The sequence below is a fragment of the Leucoraja erinacea genome, chromosome 26 (genome assembly GCF_028641065.1).
Source record: "Leucoraja erinacea ecotype New England chromosome 26, Leri_hhj_1, whole genome shotgun sequence".
NCBI lineage: Eukaryota > Metazoa > Chordata > Chondrichthyes > Rajiformes > Rajidae > Leucoraja > Leucoraja erinaceus.
This window is the reverse complement of record NC_073402.1, coordinates 16,856,319-16,880,924: the sequence shown is the minus strand read 5'-3', so window position 1 is coordinate 16,880,924 and position 24,606 is coordinate 16,856,319.

The window sequence follows — 24,606 nt, the reverse complement described above, 5'->3', positions numbered from 1 at the left end:
CTTTTACTGTGCAGTAGCTGCTTTCTGCCTTTCTTCCAAATCCTCCATAATACATATTCCTGAGCACTTACTGAATATGAATATGAAAATGGGCCCCATTTCCTTACACATATTCTGGCTAATCCAAGCATTATACCCGTTGTAACTACAAGTTGCATGTGAATGTCATTATATTACTGCAATCAAATGTTGACTTATCATTAAGGCAATGACATGTTCTCTCTTGCCCCATTCTCCTTGTAAATTGAGTTGGATCTATCAAAAAAATTGAGAACTTGAGAGGACCGAAAATTCTGTGCAGATAAATGCTGTCAAAGCAGGATGTGTGGGGAATAGTTAATATAGACAGAGTTAAGGATGGGTAATTTGTATAATTATCACTAACTCACAGCTTCACACTTTAAAATCACTTTGTGGAAACAAAGAATATGGTAAAGTCCTTCACACTTACACTCTTCCTCAGACCCATCCTCTCTGCCAACTCTGCGTGTTCCTTGTATTAATCCTCTTATCTAATACACACATTCCCATCACTGACATTATCCATTTCCATCTGAGTCACCTGGTCAGCTCTTTTCCCTTTCTACAACTACAACATTTCCCATCTATGGGTAGGAAGGAACTGCAGATGCTGGTTTAAACTGAAGATAGACACAAAAAGCTGGAGTAACGCAGCGGGACAGGCAGCAACTCTGGAGAGAAGGAATGTTGATGTTTCAGGTCGAGACCCTTCTTTATTTCCCATCTATAGTTTCCCCAAAACAATTCCCCCCCCCCCATTCCCTGGTTACTTTCCTACTGCTGTTAACATGGGCCAAAGGTCTCAATCTTCCTCACTCTCCTCTTTCTCTCCTATCTCCACAATCCAGTACATCTTTCCAGAAACATGAATGTAACCAAACCTAAATCAGAAATTCTGATTCCTAAAACCAAAGCAGAAGTAGAGAGGCTAAGAAAGATAAGGAGAGAAAGACACAACAAGAAAGACACAACGAGAGAAGATAAACATCTGTCTATGATATAAGATATATTATGTCTATTTTCCAATTTAAATACATTTATTTTTTGGATTAAGTATATTGGTCATCAGTATTACTGGTGACTAATTCAAAATTTGGCATATTTTTGTCAAAATTAACAAAATATTTTGATTTTCATGACAATGTGGTAGCTTTAGTTGCCTTTTGCCGGGTATTGGACCGCAGGGCATCAAATTGTTTATCCAGTATCATCACCACTAATGTAGCCCACATTATTGCACTTTACCTTAGTGCTTATGATAATGGAATTCCAGTTTACGTTTCTGATCACAAAACGTAATAGACTAGTGTTTATCATTACAACATTATTTGTTTGTGTTTTATACTTCAAGAATAATGTCCAACAAACTATTTGCATAATATGATATAGTGACTGATACATTACAGGAATGTTAGCTAAGAATTTATATCACATGATTTCTGATTGTTAATTTATACCACAATATTATCATACACAATTCATGTTATATTATTTTTCATGGATGTCTTGCTGGATTATTTACTATTATAGTTAGATAATTGCTATTTATTATTTTATTTTGCAGAAAATATGCTAATTTTTATCTTACACAAATGATGATTAGCATGGTATGTAACAGGGATAAGGTACTGTTGATTGATTATTTCTTCTGACAAGATGACATATTTTATATCATAGGATTTTTGGTTGGCGTTTAATAATATAGGGTTGTCTATTGTTTTAAATGAGCAGAATGTTGTCATTTTATATTACAGGGAAACGATATACATTTTTATTTAAATGAATATCAGTTGCACTTTTATATTGCACATTTATTAATTAATATTTAATATCTGTCCTTAACTGATAGTTGTTTGTGTTTTGTGTTTGAACTACTTGTTTCAGCCGCTTATTGTCTTGATTTTTACACCACAATTCTTTATAATGAATAGATGTTGAGATCAGTGATTAACATTACTGAACAGAAAATAATATCGCTTAGTTTCACTGGATTAATATAAGAGTCTAATTTTACAGAAATAAATTTTGCATAACATGATCTGCAGAAAGTAAGAATCAGAATTATGTCTGGTGGTTTAAAGGGCGGTTTTTACCAACTATATTTCAAAAGTCAGGATTTTAAAAATATATATTATTGGGTGTTGTATATGTTTTAGGACTGCTCACATTAAGCATTGCATTTTAAAAATTAATGGTTGCTGATTAATATTTCAGTATTATTTGCAGTTTTCATCTGACCCGCCCAAGAAAACAGAATGGTGGTTTTTTTGTATTGTATTCACATTACAGGAGGAAATCTCATTTTTATTTATCGATGTTATAGTATCTTGACAATATAACTGGTAAATGGCTATTGTTGATTGTTGTTGAGTTAATTAGAAATATTGCCTGGTGATTTATATTCGCAATTACTGCCAGGTATGGTGTGTCTGTGTGTAAAATAATATCTCGTCAGCTGGATTGGTGCTGTTGCACATAGTGAAAAGCCATGTTTTTTTCCCCCCCACCAGATATTACAATCATCAGCATGGCTGTACCTCAGTGCATAGATGGATAGTATTCAGGCAATGACTTGATTATCCAACTGCAGGTTTCTTTGTCTGTTTAAATCCATAATGCTAGATTTCAAGTTCTGGTAATTGACATACAGTTTAACTGGTAGGTTTACACAGTGGAGAATGAGGATGATAGTGTTAGGACTGATGGCGGGGGTTTCATTTCCAACACTTCAGACATACTATCAGGAATGCAAAACTACTCCTGCGAGAGGAACCATGGCAACTGAGCCACCAGTCACTCTCTTATTCTGGGCAATTTTAAATCATGGTGTGCTGACGATATATTTGGCATAATATCATTCACCTCTTTATCACTCGGTGGTTTTGTATCAGAAATTGCAGGCTCGCACAGACACATGCCATGGTGGCAGCAGGAAGAGGGGCTGCCCCGGGTTGAACACAGCTCACACCGGCCTCTCTCCCCCGGGAGGGACCCGAGGTGGGGGAGAGGAAGGGCAACAAACCAGAACCCACCCAGAACAAAATGCCACCGTGCCCAGCCGCGGGTTGACACATCTGACCAGCAGGCATCTCAACGGAGGGCTGTGCGATTCAGGGTGTGAATCAGACCATTAATAAGGGAATAATCCGGAACACGGCTGGGTGGTAATGGGACATTTCTGATGCCTCCGGTTCATCTATAGCACCACACGTGCTCCGGGCACCATTAGCCCAGCTTGCGGCTTCCATCTCTTTTACATTCACTGGGTATTTGATTACAGACATTGATCACAGGGCTGATTATGAAGCTTGCAATCACACCAAGCCTTTGCTCCATCCAGGTGGCGAGTGAGCGGCGAGCGCCCTCGACCCACACATTCTCACGCCGTTCAACGCGACTCCTTACCGGCCACTCTGACCACGGCTCTCTCCGCCGGGTCCAGCACCGACCCCTGGCTTTGCCGTTTGGACCGTTGGTGTTTGGAAAGGTTCCAGGGTAGCGTGTCTCCCGGACACGGGGACAGACTCCCCGATCTCTCGCTCACACTCTCCTCGTCGGAAGAAGACATCAGGAGGAAGGAGGAGAGGAATGATGCTGTCTTCCTCTCTCGCTCCCTTACACCCAGTGATCTGGGACAACAGCAACACTCCCAGTGTCCGGTATCAATATTTAAAAAACGAGATCCTCCGTCTCCCTTCTATTTTTTCGGGTGAAAGAAACCAGCGAGACGCCCTTGGTGCGTTGAACCTGCTGCACAAATACAGGTTACCAGCCCGGGCTGTCGACTCGTGTGGAAGACACCAGTTGGTTTCTGAGTCCGGTACTCTGACTGTAGGTCCACCTCTGACTCCGCAATGGCTGTTATTGAATATCCGCCGATTGCTATTTATTCCCTAAAACCAGGCACTCCTGCCGTGGACATCCCCCCACTGCGATCCCTCCTTCAGTTGGGGAGGCTGCGCCCCGCTTCCAGGATAAAGAGAAGCTGGCAGATCGTCTGATTTTTTTTATTTTTAGAATGGCTGTCCTCTTCTCCACCTTCCCAAACGCCCTCGACTCGCAGTGAGAGAGAGGGGGAGAGAGAGCAAGCGAGCGAGCGACCGAGAGACCGAGAGAGAGAGAGCAAAAGGAAGATTACAGCCAACAGGAGTAAAAATACGGATTATCCCCGCACATCCCAACCTTAGACTGGTCCATTCTGCCTCCTCCGATCCAGGATTGGTCCAGTCTCACCGCTTCACTCATTCATTCCATATTAATCGCCTCCCTTTTAATTTACAAAATGTTATTGCTGTAATAATCCGAAGCAATAGAATCTCATGTTGAATATGTAATGTATCGGTATGGATATATGTTAATACCGCTGTTTCCAGAATGCGTATCGTCGGTTCAAAGTGTGCCCAGCGGATTAATTCTTGATCTTAAATACACCATCAGTGTAGTCGACCTACTGCATTTGCAATTATTTATATATTTCCAAATGTTCGCTTTGTTCAGTAACCCAGAGTGATCCTTATGCCAGCCACTTCAACATCTTTATCAACAGCATCATTTCACAACATGCTTATTTGAAAACTTTGCAGCGAAATAAAATAAACCCTTCTCCATAACCCAACCTCCCTCTAAATAAAACATACCGTTTCCCTTTCAAACAAAAAAAAGCCAATCTGTAGACTTGATTGTTTTATGTTTGTGGATGGCTGATGGCTTTTTTTTTTTTACTAAATGCAATGATGTGTTTTAGATTTAATTTATAAGTCGACCCCGAAGTGGTCTGGATTGGGCGCGTTAGTGGAGTGTATCCGAGACGTGATTCCCTGTAGCAACCGGCCAACCAATGGATGAGTAGAAATGAGCAGAGGGGAATTCTCGCTGGGGATTCTAGTGTTAATCTCCAACCACTTGGAATAATTGTTACAATGCCAGGCAGTTGTATATCCCGGCTAGTGAAAGGGTCGGAGAACGAAATTAATTGGAGTATCAATAGAGAAAGTTTCAATAATCCACTCTCCATTGTATTCTAATGTCATTCAGGAAAATCAACATTTGACACATTTATAATCGATATTCAAGAACATTTTTTGACCAGATTTTAATAAAATTGGAATAGGAAAGTTATTTCCTATATGTTATGGAACATATCCCAGGGAAGGATATAGGCAGGTGGGACTAGTGTAGCTGGGACATGTTGGCCGGTGTGGGCAAATTGGGTCGAAGGGCCTGTTTCCACGCCTTATCATAACTCAATGATTCAATGACTATTTATCTAATAATAATGACTTTTCTAATAGATTAAGCATTCCAAAGTAAATAGTCGCATTATAGCCCATAAACATTTTCATGGAGCATTCTCACAACGCATTACATTTAGGAATCATCGTCAATCATGATAATAGCTTTGTGATCTGCTTCTGACCTAAACCAGTCCAAATACTCTGCTGTATTTTGCACCCTATTCCCCATGGCTCACGAATGCAATCGTACCTTCAAATGTCTAGGCCCTGCCTAAACACTAGAAACCCTTATCACACCGTCCCCTCCGGCGGTCGTGGGAAGACCAATACGGAAGAGATCCTTCGCCCCATCGAGTCCACCCGACACAAATCACTTACAGTATTTACACTAAACCCGTATTAATCCCATTCTCATCAACTCCCCCAGATTCCATCACAGTTAGCGCTAATTAACGACATGTCACACTTCCTTGGGATGGCGTGGGGGAATTTGGAGCCCAGGAGAATCCCTAAATATTCTCTGTCTCAGAGGGCGGTGGAGGCAGGTTCTCTGGATGCTTTCAAGAGAGAGCTAGATAGGGCTCTTAAAAACAGCGGAGTCAGTGGATATGGGGAGAAGGCAGGAACGGGGTACTGATTGTGGATGATCAGCCATGATCACATTGAATGGCGGTGCAGGCTCGAAGGGCCAAATGGCCTACTCTGCACCTATTGTCTACATAACCTTAAATATATACCTCTGTGACTTCTATATAACCCCCCCCCCCCCCCCCCCCCCCCCCCCCCCCCCATCCCCGGTAACTCATCTTTAAACAACATGTTGGATCTAATAGCCAGATACTATCTCTGTTTAATTTTAAATTGGATTTTGTGAAATGGTTTTAAAAGTGGCTCGGCGTTAAAACCAATCCACGACAGAGTCCGTGTGTGTCCATGTGTATGCGTGTGGCTATGTCTATGTGTGTGCTTGTGTCTACAGTATGTGCGTGTGTCTGTGTCTATGTGGGTCGCTGTCTGTGTCTATGTGTGTCGCTGTCTGTGTCTATGTGTGTGTGCGTTTGTGTGTCTGTGTCTATGTGTGTGTGTGTGTCTCTATGTATGTGCCTATGTGTGTGTGTGTGTGTGTGTGTGTGTGTGTGTCTGTATGTGTGTGTGTCTCTCTCTCTATGTGTGTATGTGTGCATCTGTGTCTTTGTGATAATATATGTGTCGCTGTGTATCTGTGTCTACCGCAGGCTGGATTCGCTTTCTCCCTCCGTTTTTGAACGGCCCGTGGGGTGTTTGGGATTGTCCATCTGTTCAAATAAAAGGCGAGCGGTGAGAGAATGTGGAAAGGGCCGGTCTGGGTGGTGAGCCACATGCAGTGCTGGTGTGAGGGGCGGCCTTCTTCCCCATCCAGTTATGTGGGAGGGTCCCAGCCCCTGGGAGGGGTGAGGGAGAGAGAGTCGCAGTTTCTATTTTATTAACAGCAGGAGATATGGAATGTGCGCAATTGTCGCGGCGTTTCTCTGCTCTTTGAATCCGCCCCCGAGAATATGACAGGTCCCGATGGTAATTTCCATAAAAAAATCAGAAAACACTAGTTGGAAACAGCGGGGAATCCATGTACGCGCATCCCAATGTAAAAACCTTTTAAGATAAGCACATTGCACAGGATTAGATGGTCAAATAATCGAGCATTTCATATCCTCAATAGATGGATGTGACCGATTCAAATCCAGTCCCCAATGACATTAAGTGTTGACGTTTAGCTTTTCATTGAGATCTTTTAAAAGCTGCTCTGAAATGGGAATATTAAAGTAGGATTGATATTTATCTGGGGACTGTAAATAGACAACTAAAATAAGCACAAATGAACCAAACCAAGTGTGAATAAATGATGGAGAAGCAGCAAATAGCAGGAAGATAACCAAATAGGAAATGACAATGCAGTCCTTGGGAAACAATTCAGTGGGGACAAAAAAGCTGGAGGTTCCCCTGCACCTCCTCCAACCTCACCTATTGCATCCGCTGCTCTAGGTGTCAGCTGCTCTACATCAGTGAGACCAAGTGCCTCCGCTCGGTTCGCAATAACCAACCTGATCTCCCGGTGGTTTGGCACTTCATCTCCCTCTCCCATTCCGATTCCGACCTGTCCTGGGCCTCCTCCATGGCCAGAGTGAGGCCCACCGTAAATTGGAGGAGCAGCACCTCATATTTCGCTTGGGCAGTTTGCACCCCAGCGGTATGAACATTGACTTCTCTAATTTCAGGTAGTCCCTGCTTTTTCCTCCCCTTCTCAGCTCTTCCCAGCTCTCCCACTGCCCTCCGTCCTCTTCTTCTTGCAACCCCCCCCCCCCCCCCCCCCACCCTCACACCAGTCTGAAGAAGGGTCTCGGCCCAAAACATTGCCTTTCCTTCGCTCCATAGATGCTGCCTCACCCGCTGAGTTTCTTCAGCATTTTTGTCTACCTTCGATTTTCCTGCATCTGCATTTCCTTCTTAAACAGTGGGGTCAGAGTTGCTTTCCCTCACTCTCCATCCCTCCCCCTTCCTAGTTATCCGACCAGTCTGACTGTCCTGATTAAATTGTAGACACAAAATGCTGGAGTGACTCAGGCAGCATCGGGTCTGAAGAAGGGCCTCGACCCGAAACATCACCCATTCCTTCTCTCCAAAGATGCTGCCTGTCCCCTGCTGAGTTACTCCAGCTTTTGTGTCTTCCTTCATTTAAACCAGCATCTGCAGTTCTTTCCTACACTGATTACATTGTATCTCTGTAAGGTTTGTTGTCAACTTCTCCTAGCAAACAATGATCTACTCTACATTTTCCTCAAGCTTCATCCCCTTTGATGCCTCATTTTCACGCCTAACACTTCCTTATCTCTGTGTCTCCCTCTCCTCTGACTCCCAGTCTGAAGAAGGGACTTGACCCAAAACATCACCAATTCCTTTCCATCCAGAGATGCTGCGTGTCCCGCTGAGTTAGTCCAGCATTTTGTGCCTATCTTCCGTGTAAAAGCAGCATCTGCAGTTCCTTCCTACACAGTTATGTTTAATTGCTTGACAATCTCTCGTGGGGGAAATAAGAAAATAGCAGAATATTTTCAGTAAGTAAAAAAATACAAATATTCCTAACATAAATTTAATCTATAACTGTAATATATTGAAAATACTAAGTAGATGCTATAGGATTAACAGATGCACACCGAGTTTTCAGGTAAAAGACATTCACTTGCTGAGCAGGGAACAGTCACACTCAGTTGCTCTTCAGTGCTGTCATTTAAATACCTGTGATTTGCAATCTTCAGATAGTTCAGATCAGAATTATGGTGAAATAATTGTGACTGTTTGAGACATCAGATGTGTTGGGACAGATGTGATGCATCAAGCAACTGAACCATCCAATCACAACTAGAGAGCAGTCCTGAACTATTATCCACCTCATTGGAGACCCTCGTACTATCTTTGATTGGACTTTACTGGTTATACCCTGCACTAAACATTATTCCCTTATGATGCATCTATACACTGTGAATGGCTCGAGTGTTGTCATATGTTGTCTTTCCGCTGACTGGTTAGCACACAACAAAAGCATTTCACTGTACCTCACGTGGCAATAAACTCAACTCAACTAACGAAACTAAACTAAACCATAAGATAGAACTTTATTTATCCCAGGAGGGAAATGAAAATTGATAAGTTGATAAACTAAATCCAGTTTAGGTATGAGTGGAGCAAAGAAGGTAAAACTGGAGAGATGAACAAAATGATCTTAAATAGAATCACCTTGTTTATGTATACTGGTATTCAGGCTTGAGTCTCAGAATGAGGCATGAATGGAAGAATCAGGACCTGAATCCCCTGCAGTCAATGTAAACACAGCTAGAATCATACACGTAATTAAATGCCAAAGGTAACCCAGTGAAAGTGATATTAAATATGTTAATGACATTGAAACAATGGCTTCAAGGAGAAATAAATCACAGCATAAATAGGTACGGATGTGAAAAGAGATGGATAAATGAAATGGATATGTGACCAGTTCAAGTGGTGAAAACTAGTCGATAAAAGAGCCTATGAAGGTAGTGAGGTGATTTTTTTTTACCAACTATATGTATTGGAAAATACTTGTTCCAATACTGAAAGGGAATCCAATGACTACATTAAAGTGATGAATTATTCCTCAGAACAACGCCCCACATATTGGATCTGTGTGAAGCCCACAATTCAGTAAATGTTCACTGCAAGCCAAGACAATTTTGGTTCAAAATGGTATTATGGTCCAAGAAGTGGAGTGAACTACATTAGCATTCAAAACTTGGAAATGTTAACATTATGAAGAATGATCTGGAGAGACCAGAATTGGGAAAATTCCCAACCCTTCCCCAAATTTCCATTGAAGCAGTAAAACAAAAAATGTAATATTGCTGATGAGGAAAAACAAGTCGGAATGAAAATGTATAGCCCTCTTGTCTGATTTCCGAAAACTTTTCTTACCTGATTTGAGACCCGTGTCTGGATTGCAATTACGTATTAAACAAATGATTCCCTTCACAAATTCTATTGTTCACACTGGAGTGGGGAGCTGCTGAGCCGGCCCCTGTTTATCCCTGAGGACCAGAGAGAAGTTTAGAGGGAGTTGGCGATGGTGGGGGACTCAAGCTGAAAGCGCAGGCAAGAAGAACTGGGGTCTTACCTTCTGCGCCCTCAAGTTCGGCTGCGAGAGGCAACCCCAGACACTGAATGGTGGGCAGACGAGGAGAGGGACAACAGTTCGCTGTCGATCTGAAATGAAGGTCTTCAACGGGCTCTTATGGGCAGCTGCAGCTGGGACTTTGAAAATGGTGCCGAAACATGGCAACTCTTGCGTATAGTCTGAGTGGGCTGTTTCTATACACACTGCACTTAATCTGGGATTGTATTTATGTATGGAAAAAAAATGGCTGAACTGTATGCATAAAAATTATTTCACTGGATCTTGGTACATGTGATAATAAAGAACCATCAAATCTCCAAACGTTGAAGTGAAGCTACTTTAAGGTAAGAGAGTGTAAGAGCAGTGGGAGATAGGAGGAAATACCAATGACTCAGACTAAATATGTTCACAATAAAAAAGAGGGAACACCCATATCCATGTTGTTCCCCTGTGCCCTTTCCTTCAATTTAATTTAAAGTTATATTCTTGATAGATGTTCCCTGCTGAACTAATCATATAAACCTTTATATATAATCGTCAGATTTGTATCTTTATCATACTGAGATGTACAAGTAGCTTCAGAATTCCTCATCATTCAGATCCTTGGCAATAGGGATCAAAAATATGGGTTTGTTGTGCAAACTCTCCAAAAACTGGATGTTTTGTGTGTGTCTGGCAACCAAAATGGAATGTAATATTCAAGATGTGTTTTGACTAGTCTGCTATCAGAAGAGGTCGATGGATTTCTGGGCATCAGGGGAATTGAGGGAGACGGGAATACTGTTGGAAAAAGATGCAGAGTAGAAGATCAGCTGTGATCTTGATGGAAGGCTAAGTTCTGCTCAGTTTTTATGTTCTTAAGTAGCCGTTTTCTCATCCATGTTTGTGACGTCATATTTAAGCTTGGTAAGATTGGTCTGATCCCAGGTTAACGCTCTCATTCCTGAATTATCTTTGCCATTTTCCAAAATCATGTTAAGTCTAATAGCATTACAATCTGTTCTTTAAAATGCCCTGTCACTGTCACGAATGTAAGCCCCATAGTGTCTCCCTGTTGTATATTTGTGCTTTCTACACACTGACTTCAAAATGCATCGCAAGAATCGCTCTACTCTTTACTCTCCTGTAGTTCCAATTAATCCCGAGGTAATTTTAATCTCCTACCACAACTGCTTGCTGTTTTTGTGCCTCAGAAACCTGTTTACGTAGTTGCTCTTCTATCATCCTTTAACTGCTAGGGGGCCTTTGTACATTGCCAGTGATGTGATTTTGACTCAATTCTACATAGACAACCTTTCTAGTAATATCATCGTTCCTCACAGCTGCACTGTGTCCTCAACTAATATTACTCCTTGTCTTTAAGAAGGAACTGCAGATGCTGGAGAATCGAAGGTACACAAAAAAGCTGGAGAAACTCAGCGGGTGCAGCAGCATCTATGGAGCAATATACTCCTTGACTTGTCTCATTTAAAGGGCCTGTAACCAGGAGCGATGCATTGCCTTTAAGTCATCTCCAATAATCGCCACAATATTATATTCCTACAGTTTTATATGTGGCCACAGCTCATTGCCTTTAATTCCAAGATTTCATGAAATAATATACACAACGATGAACTGCCAAATCTTTGTCTCCATGCTCCTGCCTCTTTTCCTTCTGCCCACTACACTTGTTTACTTAATAAGAACCTTCAAGATTATTTCTTATGTGAAAAGTCCCATCCTCCAGTCAAGCTGTTTGAACCCTCCCTGACAGAAGAGGCGAATCTTGCTGCAAGATTATGGTCCCACAGGCTGTAAGCCATCCAGCTGCAAATCATTCAGCTTGTACAGATGTTTCCTCCTCCAGAAAGGTCAGTAAGCTCCAAGAATCCAAAGCCCTTTCCCCTGATTCATTTACACCACTCCCCCACTCCCATACAAAGGCACAGAAATCCAGGAAGAAATTTCTTTGGTTTCTGTTTTGTAACTTCTTCTTTAGCTATCTGTAATTTGTCTGCATTGCTTCAACATTTTTATTATCTTGTGGGATATCAATATGGACCAGAATTTCTGACAGTTCACCCTCTCCCTTCAGAATATTGTATAGTTCTCTGTAACATCCTTGTCACTAGCACCAGCGAGGCACCAGATCATTCTAGACTCACACCCATGAGCACAGAAGTATTTATCTTCCAGCCCCTCCCGTTTACTGGACTCACTACCACTTCCTCCATCCTTTTACTTTCACCCAATATAACTACATCAACCATGGATTAGCCTCTGGTTGTACTCTCTGCATCTGGCTGCGGCGCAAACTTTAAATCTCCGACCGCCGGCCTGCACCAACTTGAAGCCGCGGTCTCCGGTGGGAGAGAGCCGATTCTGGACTTACCTGGACTTTTTACCTTGTCTGCACATCTGGACGCCCACAGCTGCGGCTGCGGAGGGTTGAGGTTCCAACCACGGGGGAAAATGGAGGAGGATTGGCCAAACTTTGTGCCTTCCACCATAGTGATGAATGCTGTGGTGGATGTTTGTGTTAAATTTTTAGTGTGTTTTTGTGTGTTCTTTATCATTGTATCACTGCTGGCAAATTCATTTCACTTGCACTTTATGTGCAATGTGACGAATAAAACTGATTGATTGATTGATTGATTGACTCTCTTGAGAAACTGAGGAACTCAGGTATTCAGAAGTAAATGCCACGTTCAGAGTGTGATAAAGTCAGGGGATATCTGAACTACCTGCCTGGTCACCCCTTTCTTTCTCTACCTGCACAGTTTTCAAGTGGGATGGCCACCTCCTGAAGGGAGACAACCACCTTACTATTGGCATCACAAATGCACTGAGTCCCAAGTTTGAATCTGAACTCTTTAACCTATGCGGTTGTCCAGGATGTCGGATGCATTCTGGATATCCTACGTCACATGGAATGTACATTCAAAGAGATTGTGCAGATCCATCACTCATCTATGAATATGTACCACAATCTTCTATATTACTAAAACTCTGTCCTTGACTGGTTTTGGCGATCTGTGCTGCGATTTCCGAGAGAACGCCGCCACCATCGGCCGTCATTTTTGTCCACCTCGCTCAGAGCCCCCCTCCGCCATATGTGTGCCGAGGATTTTTCCTGTCGATGAAATATGACAGAGATATTAATGATTTTACAAAATTCTCCATTCTCTCTGCTGCCCCCGCTGGCAGCAGGGGGGAGGGACTATAAAACCTGGAAGTGGTGTGCCTCAATCAGAGCTCTGAATGACACTGACAAATGTCTACAGCACTGTGAGTACCCTTAATTTGGTTTGAAAATGAAAATATGGTTAGAGGTAAAAAAGCACTGCCTGCAAATGGTTGTTTGGGTTTGGGTTGAAGTAAAAAGGCACTCTCTCCCCCCCCCCCTCCCTCCCTCTCCCCCCCCCCCTCCCCCCCCCCCCCCCCTCCCCCCCCCCCCCCCCCCCCCCCCCCCCCCCCCCCCCCCCCCCCCTCCTCCCCCCCCCCCCCCCCCCCCCCCCCTCCTCCCCCCCCCCCCCCCCCTCTGCCCTTCTCCTCCTTCCCTCCTCCTCCCCCTCCTCTCCTCTCCCCCCCCCTCTCCTCCTCTCTCCCCCCCCTCCTCCTCCCCCCTCTCCTCCTCTCCCCCCCCCCTCCCTCTCCCCCCTCCCCCCCTCCCTCTCCCCCTCCCCTCTCTCCTCCCCCCCTCTCCTCCCCCCCTCTCCTCTCCTCCCTCCTCTCCCCCCCCCCCTCCCCTCTCCCTCCTCCCCCCCCCTCTCCTCCTCCTCCTCCTCCTCCCCCCCCCCCTCCCCCTCCCTCTCCCCCCCCCCCCCCCTCTCCCCCTCCCTCTCTCTCCCTCTCTCCCTCTCTCTCCCCCCCTCTCCCCCCTCCCCTCCTTCCTCACCCCCTCTCTCCTCCTCTCTCTGCCCCTCTCCTCATCTATCCCCCCCCCCCTCCTCCTCCCCCCCCCCCCCCCCCCCCCCCCCCCCCCCCCCCCCCCCCCCCCCCCCCCCCCCCCCCCCCCCCCCCCCCCCCCCCCCCCCCCCCCCCCCCCCCCCCCCCCTCTCCCCCCCTCTCCCTCTCTCCCCCCTCCCCCCCCCCCCCCCCTCTCCTCCCCCCCCTCCTCCTCTCCCCTTCCCCCTCCTCCTCTCCCCTCCCCCCCTCCTCCTCCCCTCCCCCCTCCTCTCTCCTCTCCTCTCCCCCCTCTCCCCCCCCTCCTCTCCTCTCCATTATAACAAGAAGAATCAAGTTTAGGAGCAAAGAGGTCCTTTTACAGTTGTACAGAGCCCTAGTGAGACCACACCTGGTGTATTGTGTCCCCCTCCTCCTCCCCCCCTCCCCCTTTGTGTGCAGTTTTGCTAGCGAAAGAAGACATTCTTGCTCTTGAGGGAGTACAGTGTAGGTTTACTTGGTTAATTCCCAGGATGGCGGGACTGTCATATGCTGAGAGAATGGAGCGGCTGGGCTTGTATGCTCTGGAGTTTAGAAGGATGAGAGGGTATCTTATTGAAGCATATAAGATTGTTAAGGGTTTGGACACGCTAGAGGCAGGAAACATGTTCCCGATGTTGGGGGAGTCCAGAACCAGGGGCCACAGTTTAGAACAGAGACGAGGGAACACTATTTCTCACAGGGAGTTGTGAGTCTGTGGAATTCTCTACCTCGGAGGGCGGTGGAGGCCGGTTCTCTGGATACTTTCAAGAGAGAGCTAGATAGGGCTCCTAAAGATAGCGGAGTCGGGGGATATGGGGAGAAGGCAGGAACGGGGTACTGATTGGGGATGATCAGCCATGATCACATTGAATGGCGGTGCTGGCTTGAAGGGCCGAATGGCCTACTCCTGCACCTATTGTCTATTGTCTATTGGCTATTGTTCAACCCCATTCTCCTGCCTTCTCCCCATAACCCCCGACATCTGTGACACATTATGGCTGGGTCTATATCCTGGAGCTCCCTAACCAGCGGTGAGGTGCACTGGAAGAACACCAACATTTCACAGCCATTGCTCACCACCTTCAGGCTAATTCAGGATAAATTCTGGCCTTGCCTGCGATGCCCACCTCGCAAAAAAAATGAATACTTAAAAAATCAAATGTAGGGAGAAGTTCATCCCTTACAGCCAAATGGAGGAAATAATTATTCTGAGGCCTTCTGAATAGATTTGTATTTTGTAAGAAACACAAAATAGTTAATTTCCAAATCCGAAGTGGGGAAGTAACATTTGCCAAAATAAAATGGCTCAGAATCATTTTAATGCTGCTGTGAATATACTTTTCTCTAAGGATATCAACAACAAATATTATTTTTACAGGTTTGGAACTGAAGATGGATTATGTGACATATGACAGATTTATCTGAAGAAATAATTTAGAAATGATGGATGGGGTGTAGGGGGAAGGGTGGAGGAACTCAATTAATCTACTTCTATTCACCCCCAAAATAATGCATGCATTCTTCTTAAGTTTGTTGCTGGCAGAATTTGCTAGCCAGCTCCCTTTAGAGACCAGTGGAAACATTTTGTGCAATTCTGTTCAAGTTTTTTTTTGTGCATGATTTGTTTAAGGGTTGGCAGGTATATAAAAGACCATTTTCCCTCCTGCCACTCCACTGGATAACTTGGGCCACTTTTCAAAGTCTTGTATTGTACCAATGTTAATGTGCCCTGGTAGAGTGGTTCAATTTTAGTCATACTTTTGTTTGTGAACAAAAATCCCTCATTGTAAAAGGTTTATGTATTCTCCAAATGAGATGTTTCTGGCAGAAGTAATTGGGTCATTTTTGTGAAGTGGCTGTTATTTCCTACCGGGAATGTGTACTGAGATTAAATTGTATGTAGGGATTGATGGTGAAGTTTAACTGTTCCGCTTGGAAAGCACAGTTTCCAAATTAAAATGCCTGCGGTTTTATCTGAACATTATTGATAATGTATAAGACATTCTAGGATGAGCTGGTGCTTTGACATATCACTGCAAAGCTGATGACATGTCCTAACAAGGCCACTTGGAATCACATAGTGCTACAAGATAAATGCAAAATGGAGTAACTCAGCAGGGCAGGCAGCATCTCTGGAGAGAAGGAATGGATGACGTTTCGATTCCAGACCCTTCTTCAGAAGAAGTGAAGAAGTGTCTCAATCCGAAACGCCAGCCATTCCTTCTCTCCAGAGATGCTGTCTGTCCCCCTGAGTTACTCCAGCATTTTGTGTTTATCTTCAGTGTAAACCATCGCCTGCAGTTCCTTCCTGGACATATTGCTACATATGGACACATAAACTCGTCCCACCATTTATAAAGAAGATGGATCTGGGCCATGGTGGCATGATCCTGATTCCGCCAGATTATTCTAACCAAAGCAAATCTTTATTTTGAGCATAAACAAAATGCCGGAAGAATTCAGGCAGCATTTATGGAGGGAATGACAGATGAAGTTTCAGGTCCGATCCTTTCTTCTTTTCTTTTGTCTCCAAGTCCTTATTTTCCTTTGGCCCCATTCTATGACATGGTTTGGAAAATATTTTAAAATATTCAAAGCTATGTCATAGAACAGGACCAAAGATAGAGCCACTGGGGCTGGTTATGTGAGACTGGGAGAGAGAAATAACTGGAAGTTTCACTTTTACTCATTTACGGGCTGTGGGTTAAAAATGTCAGCATGTGATGCTTATCTCTCATTTCCCTTGAGGAGGTGGGAGTGAATCACGACTTGAACCTTTGCAGTCCTCATGGTGAACATTCTCCGAGAGTTGGATTTTAAAGCAAAGATGGAAATCTATAATATAAACAGAACATTCTGCAGATACTTAGCAGATCTGGCAGAACTGACTTCACAGATGTTCTTAGACCCAAAGGGACTATCAGGTAGTTTTTTTTTCTGATTGAAACATAGAAACATAGAAAATAGGTGCAGGAGTAGACTATTCGGCCCTTCGAGTCTGCACCGCCATTCAATATGATCATGGCTGATAGGGCCTAAAGGAGGAAAGGAAGGTCTGTTGATTTAGAGTCAGAGCAATTTATATCTATTTCCGTTAACCAGCCAATTTGCCTCTACTAACACTCTCCTCTGCCCAGCGGAGCTGATCTTCACTCCCATTGACTCCTCCTTCGGCTCCTCCCACATCCTCAAATCAAAGGCATAGCCATGGGCACTCCCAAACACCCCAGCTATGACTGCCTCTTTGTAGGGAAAGTCGAACAATCCCTGTTCCAGGCATACACTGGCCCTATACCCGTGTCTCAGGGTGGTCTTCAGTACAGTATCAGTGGTAGGGGGCTCACAGGCAAAGTGCAGAAATGAACAAGAATGACTTTCATACAGTGTTGTGGTGCTGGGAAAGTTTCTGAGATAGGAAAGGATGAGAGAATGGAACAACACAAAGAGAAATCTCAGCTCACATATATATCAGGTCCAGAGGCAACAGCCAAGTGGATGTCGGTGTGACGTAGGAGATGACAACGGAACTTTGAAGCGAGGAGGACTATGGGAGGCCAGATAGAACAGCTTTGGGATATCCGAGATTGATGGCCAGACATTTGGTCTTTAGTACAGGCACATCAAAGAGAATGAAGAAGGCAGTGGAGAAATACCAGTGGATGGATGTGATCCACATATGGCAGGGATGCTAGGAGACTGCAAGGTGACTTGGATAGGCTGGGTGAGTGGGCAAATGTTTGGCAGATGCAGTATAATGTGGATAAATGTGAGGTTATCCATTTTGGTGGCAAAAACAGGAAAGCAGACTATTATCTCAATGGTGGCCGACTAGGAAAAGGGGAGATGCAGCGAGACCTGGGTGTCATGGTACACCAGTCATTGAAAGTAGGCATGCAGGTGCAGCAGGCAGTGAAGAAAACGAATGGTAAGTTAGCTTTCATAGCAAAAGGATTTGAGTATAGGAGCAGGGAGGTTCTACCGCAGTTGTACAGGGTCTTGGTGAGACCACACCTGGAGTATTGCGTACAGTTTTGGTCTCCAAATCTGAGGAAGGACATTATTGCCATAGAGGGAGTGCAGAGAAGGTTCACCAGACTGATTCCTGGGATGTCAGGACTGTCTTATGAAGAAAGGCTGGATTTATACTCTCTAGAATTTAGGAGATTGAGAGGGGATCTTATAGAAACGTACAAAATTCTTAAGGGGTTGGACAGGCTAGATGCAGGAAGATTGTTCCCGATGTTGGGGAAGTCCAGGACAAGGGGTCACAGCTTAAGGATAAGGGGGAAATCCTTTAAAACCGAGATGAGAAGAACTTTTTTTCACACAGAGAGTGGTGAATCTCTGGAACTCACTGCCACAGAGGGTAGTTGAGGCTAGTTCATTGGCTATATTTAAGAGGGAGTTAGATGTGGCCCTTGTGGCTAAGGGGATCAGAGGGTATGGAGAGAAGGCAGGTACGGGATACTGAGTTGGATGATCAGCCATGATCATATTGAATGGCGGTGCAGGCTCGAAGGGCCGAATGGCCTACTCCTGCACCTAATTTCTATGTTTCTATGTTTCTATGTAATAAAGATTGGGAGGGGCCAAGGTAGATATAGAGGTGGCTGCTAAGTCAAGAGGCAGAGATAGGTAAAGACAATGCTTTGAGTACCATTATAAAGACAAAAGTGAATACAAAGACAGTTTTATTAAACCATTTGGCAAAGGAGCCCCGTCATTCCTAATTAATTGTTTCTTTATGTACACTGTAGTCTTTCAGTAAAATATTCATATGTGTCCTGGAATATAAACATGGATCCAAAAGGCACAAGATAATTTTGCTGAGACCACTGTACGTTTGAAGTTATGGTGCTCATCTGATTGGATTATTGAGAATAATTCCTGTTGATTACAATTGGGATAAAATCTGGAATATTTTAAAGGAAATATTAATGATCATCTTCTGAACTGTGAAGTAATAGGATGAGTTTTTCATTAGGGTCATAAAGTATTGGAAGAAAGAAAAATCTTAAACAGAGACAGAAAATACTGTAAGTGCAAACCTCCCAAAAAAAACAATGGAAATTAACTTTTGTGTCAGGGTGTGAAAAATCAAAATATATTCAGTTTGGCAATAAGGAGGGCAATACACCAATACGAGGGCAGAAGTGGTTCATGCTGGTTCATTCATTGAAATCATTTTTGCTTCACATATCAGATATCTGAATACTGCCAGAATAAATTGTAATCAAAAATACAGATCTGCACAATTCATTGCTTTGGGACAATGGCACTCATTATAGATATCGTGAGATAGCTCTCAGCAGATGCAATCTTCACTCCCCCTCCCGAATAGGGCAATTACTGATGAATCAATATTCTACACTTTACTACACACTTGAGAAATTGACTGAAGCAAACACACAGTCCATTTGAGAACATGACTACAGTCTGTTGTTTGGTAAACAGCAATTTTCTCTTGCAGAAAGCAGTAATGACCTTTTGAACACATAAACGACAGTAAGTTTTCAGATCATAGAAATATGTGAAATGCTAAACTGTGCCAGGAATGAGGAAGTGTATGGGCTGACCTTTGTGAACCCTGGTGTGATGTTGAATGTTGTGATGCAGTAGATGTGACAATTACTGACTGAAATATAAATGATTAATGATCATGCTAATATTCAGCATTGGAAATAAAAAAATCCCCTGAATCAAAGGATTAGATGTTTTTAAGTCACAGGATGGATATCTTTTGCAGTGTTTTTTTTTTGTGTTAAATCTAAGTGATGAGATCAGTGGAAATGGAAGATTTTACCAGCCTTATTTGGTGTGCCAATATGTTGCCGTTTCAGGTAAGCACAGCAGAGCTTAGAAGCGACATACTTTAATCACAGCCTCAAGAGAAAAGCTGGCGAGTGCCCAAGTGTGACATTAGTGCGAAACTTGTTTTATTTGATCCTCACCATGATCAGAGAGAGCAGATTTTTTTATCCTATCTGTCTGAGCTGTGCTTGGACCAGTTCCGAGCAAGCAATGGATAATGTCTGAATATTCTGTGCCATCTGACACGTCAGTAAAATCCATCCCAGATCTCCATAGATACCCTGGAGGATGTTTAGCATAGCAGCGACGGATTACTCTCAGATAGGAATGGTCTGGAAAATCCAAACTTCATTCGTACATTTTTATTTCCATATTTATTCAGCAAATAGGGCATTTTTAAATGCACTCCACTTGGTGCTAACATAAAAATAATTACTGCTGATAGAGAGGCAGTGTTATTTAAATTTTTTTGAATAATCTTTTACTAAACCGATTTAAAAATATTATATTGATAGTTTCTCCTGGCTTTTAGAAAAGTGCCTATGAATGCTATAGTTTGCGTCCTCAATGGCCAGCTGAGCCTGCGATGTTGCCAATATTATTTGTAATGCAATGAGTCAGTGGGAAACTGGTTGATGTTTTATTTTCTCCTCTCACACACTACCCCAGTGCTCGGGCCCCAGAAGCAAGGTGTCGTCCTCACACTGCCTCAGCTGAATAATAAGAACATATGACAAAGGAGTAAGAGTAGACCATTCAGTAAGAATTGGCTGATCTGATATTGACCTTGGCTTTGTTTTTCTGCTTGTTCCCCATAACACTGAACTTGCCCAAAGAAGGCAAATCCATCTTGGCGTTGAATATATTCAGGCTTCATTGCAGAAGTGTAGAATTTCAAATATCCACGGCCCATCTGAGCGAAGAATTCACTTCTCATCTTCACCTTAAAAGGGTGACTCCTTATACCGAAAATAGTAAAATATACTTGAGGGGAAACATTATTTCTGCATCTAATTTCCAATACCCCCAATGTTCCAATGAAATTATCTCTCATTTTTCTAACAAATAATTGACTATATTATACTCTTCTAGCTTCAAGATCCACAAAAATATTTAAGACTTTCTGTTCTTCAGTATGCTTTAATCTTGCAGCTTGAAAACTGTAGGAGCCAGGCAGATCTCTGACACAGATGAGGCCAGTAATTCAGCAAAGGCAGACACATGCTATTTTTGTATACCTTCTTAATAATGTATTTCCAAAGTAATGTATACTTTGAAAAATTTAATAAAAGACATGGTGAGACAATGAAAGAGGAAATACATTATTAAGAAAGTGAGTCGGAAGGAACTATGCAAATGCTGGTTTTCACTGAAGATGGACACAAGTAACTGAAGTAACTCAGCGGGCCAGGCAGCATCTCTGGAGGGAAGGAATGGGTGATGTTTCGGGTCAAGTCTGAAGAAGGGTTTCAGCCCGAAATGTCACCCATTTCTTCTCTCCAGAGATGCTGCCCGTCCCACTGACTTACTCCAGCATTTTGTGTCTATCATTAATAAAAAGAGCACTGATATGTGCAGTTTTCGTGGTCATTACAGTAAGATCGAGGCACAAGAAACTACAGATGCAGGAATCATGTGCAAAAAAAAAAAAACTGCTGGAGGAACTCACTGGGTCAGGCAGCATTTGTGGAGGGAAATGGATAGACATCATTTTGGATCAGGACCCTTCCTCATATGTCTGAAGAAGGGGACAAAACCAAAATGTCATTTGCCCATTTCCCTGCACAGATGCTGTTCAATTCCCCCAACAGTTTGTTTTTGTTTTTGCATTACATTAAGATTTATTTTTCCTTAACTATGATCTTAATTATGAAATTCAGATTTCTTTGCAGGTGCAAATTGCCATATTATTTCTCAACATTTATAAGGCAGGACATCACATCTTTAATTTATTTTTCCTACCAGTTACCTTAGTAAATAACTTCACCTGAATAAAGTGCCAGAAAAAATAAGATCTTCCTGGAAAACAATCATTTTGTGATGTTATTCCCTTATCAGCTGGATTTTATTCTTCCCGAGTAATATTTTGTGCCATTCGTAGAGGTGATTTGTATGATATCTTGATTTATATATAGATGTTATGACTGCAATCCCATGAAAGAAAGGGGAAACAATCAGAGACAGAAAAGCTACATTTCTCAGATTAACAACTAACAGATATGCTTTAATTAAAATATCTTCATACCTACAGACAAATCTCATTGCACACATGTGATGACTATAAATGTGCGGTGACTATTCATTTATTTGATGCTAAGCTCAGGATAACTGTTTTATTTCTGGAACTTCCCAGGCATATATTGTTTGAAAAGGTGCTATGGAATGCTTTCATTAATTGGAGACAAATGAAGATTGGCTACTGCCTGTGTCACTATCAATATATTACCCCTTTCACAAGAGCCAAATATTTGAAGATTACTTTCTGCATTTGACGCTGGCATTGTGTTTAAACAAACCAAGAATTTAAATAAAAACAGAAGTTTAAAAAAAATAACGGTAGTAATTAAATGGATGTGGGAACTAGGATGATTTATGGCTGTTCAGCCTTGTAGTCAAATATAGGGGTCAGAGTCGGTGAAGTGAATTGATCTAGCCTGGAGCACATCTCTCTCTCGGTCTCCGCACACACAACACAGATTCATCAGCCGTCTCAGGATGGATTTCTCAAAAGGAGATTAATAACAGTGAGGCATTCTTGAAACAAGTGCCTGATATACATTGTAACAGGTTTTCACTTTTTTCCAAGCGTTTTTAAAAGGAGACCATAAAAGCACAATAATATGCCAACATATCATGCATTTAGTGTTTACCTCCATTAATCTTCTCCATTAGGTTTGAGAGGCTTTTTCTAATACAGCATTTCCTCCATCTTCCAAAGCAACAGTCCCTCAAAGTGTGTGGGGACCTCAGTGTAAATTGGCCTGGTGCATCCCGAGTACATTTTTGCTGTGTTTACAATATCGTGCAGAGCCTTTAACTTGATACACTGCATCGTTCCCAGAATATGGAATAGATGAAGGTGTCGAAAACATAATGGTAAAAGTTTCTTTAAGATTTAAATGTGGAATATATATACATATATAGAATAGATATCTGGCAATGAGAATATGCAATAACCTTTTGAATATTATTTTAATTCAAGACTGACTGCACGGCAGGTAACACTCAGAAATGTTTGATTGAACTTGTGTTCTTCATTTGACCATTGAAATTCAAATTTACGTGGTATATCTATGTAAAAATCAGCAGCTTTTGACGGGGAAATCTAAGAAAATAGCAGAAATACTGTGTAGGACAAATCAGGGAGGAAAGTTGTAAGAGCATGGAGGTTGAGCAACTGCTTACAGCACAAGAGACCGATCCGGACGTTGGGTGCTTGTTTGTTTGTTCTCCCCGTGACCTGCGTAGGTTTTCTGCGAGATCTTCGGTTTCCTCCCACGCTCGAAAGACGTACAGGTTTGTAGGTTACTTGGCTTGGTAAATGTAAATATTGTCCCTCAAGAGTAGGTTAGTGTTAGTGTGCGGGAATCGCTGGTCGGTGCGAACTCGACAAGCCAAAGGGCCTGTTTCCACGTGTATCTCCAAAACTAAAAACTAAAGCAGATCTTGAAATAGTATCTCGTTTAATTGTGAGGGATAACATGTTTAGATTATTATACGCCTGGGTAAATACATGAAGTCATTACATGATAACTCAAATTTGAGAGTGGTGTTGGTGGGGGAGGAATGGAGCTTGAGAGGTACGTTTCAGCAAAGATCAGAGCTACTAAGTTCACGTAGACAGGAAAAGATATGGAAGATTAGAACGATTTGAGAGAGTAAATTTCCTCTTTAAGCCAACAGATTTCTTCAGTATACTATGTGGGTGTGGGAGATTTTAGACGCAGCTTAGATGATGGTAACTTTGCAGGCCGTGAGCACATTTTGGCTTGACGCAGCCAAATGGAGAATAGTTCATCATGCTCTTGACGAGCTTTGTAGGAAAGCTTTGAAGAGTCAGGACGAGAGTCCTGCTATAGAAAATCCTGTCCTTTCAGTCACTGTATTTATGCGATGGAGCACATCAACTTCTGGTTCATTGTGACACCGAAGGATGTTGACAGTGGAGGAATTGGAAATGGTAATGCTGTTGAATGTCCTCAGGTTGCTGTGAACTTTCTCGTGCTGGAAATGATCATCACCTGGCGAACTTGCACAAAACTTACTTGAATTTGTTAGCTCAAGCTTGAACTTTTTCCATGCTTCATTGCATGATGAGTAAGTACCGAACATAATGCAAACATCATCGGAAATAATGATTCTGACTTCATGAAGAAGTCACAGATAAAACAACTGAACACGGGTAGATCTAAGCCACGGATGAGAGGAACTCCTGAGATGAAGTAATTGCCGTCCAATGACCACAATAAATTTCATTTGTACTCTGTATGATTCCAGTCAGAAGGCAGATTTCCCCGATTATTTCAATTTTACCAAGGCTCCATGTTGACAATCTTTGTCATGTCCAGTTTTGAAGTCAAAAGCAATTCCTGTTACTTCACCAATAGCCAGCATCTTTTTCACTAGACTAAAACTGCAGTAACATTTACAATCCAGCAGTAACTGAATTCTCAGTGGGCAGATGATTAGCCAGTGCCAGTTGGTCACTTTGTTTCCAACCATTTTCTTACTTGTCTGGAGCACGGACGAGAGAGGTCAAGGGGTGGAATAAGTTCTTTAAAATCTATAAAAGTTATCTCTGTGCATCACTTTATAGTTTTAATACATGTAATATGTTCCTCCGAAAGCAGCCATATACCTGTATATGCATAGCAATTTGTTTATGAGAGTAGGAAATCATTGAGTGTGGATCTGCCCAGGTTTATGTAGACAATACAATATTTTTTCTGCATCGTT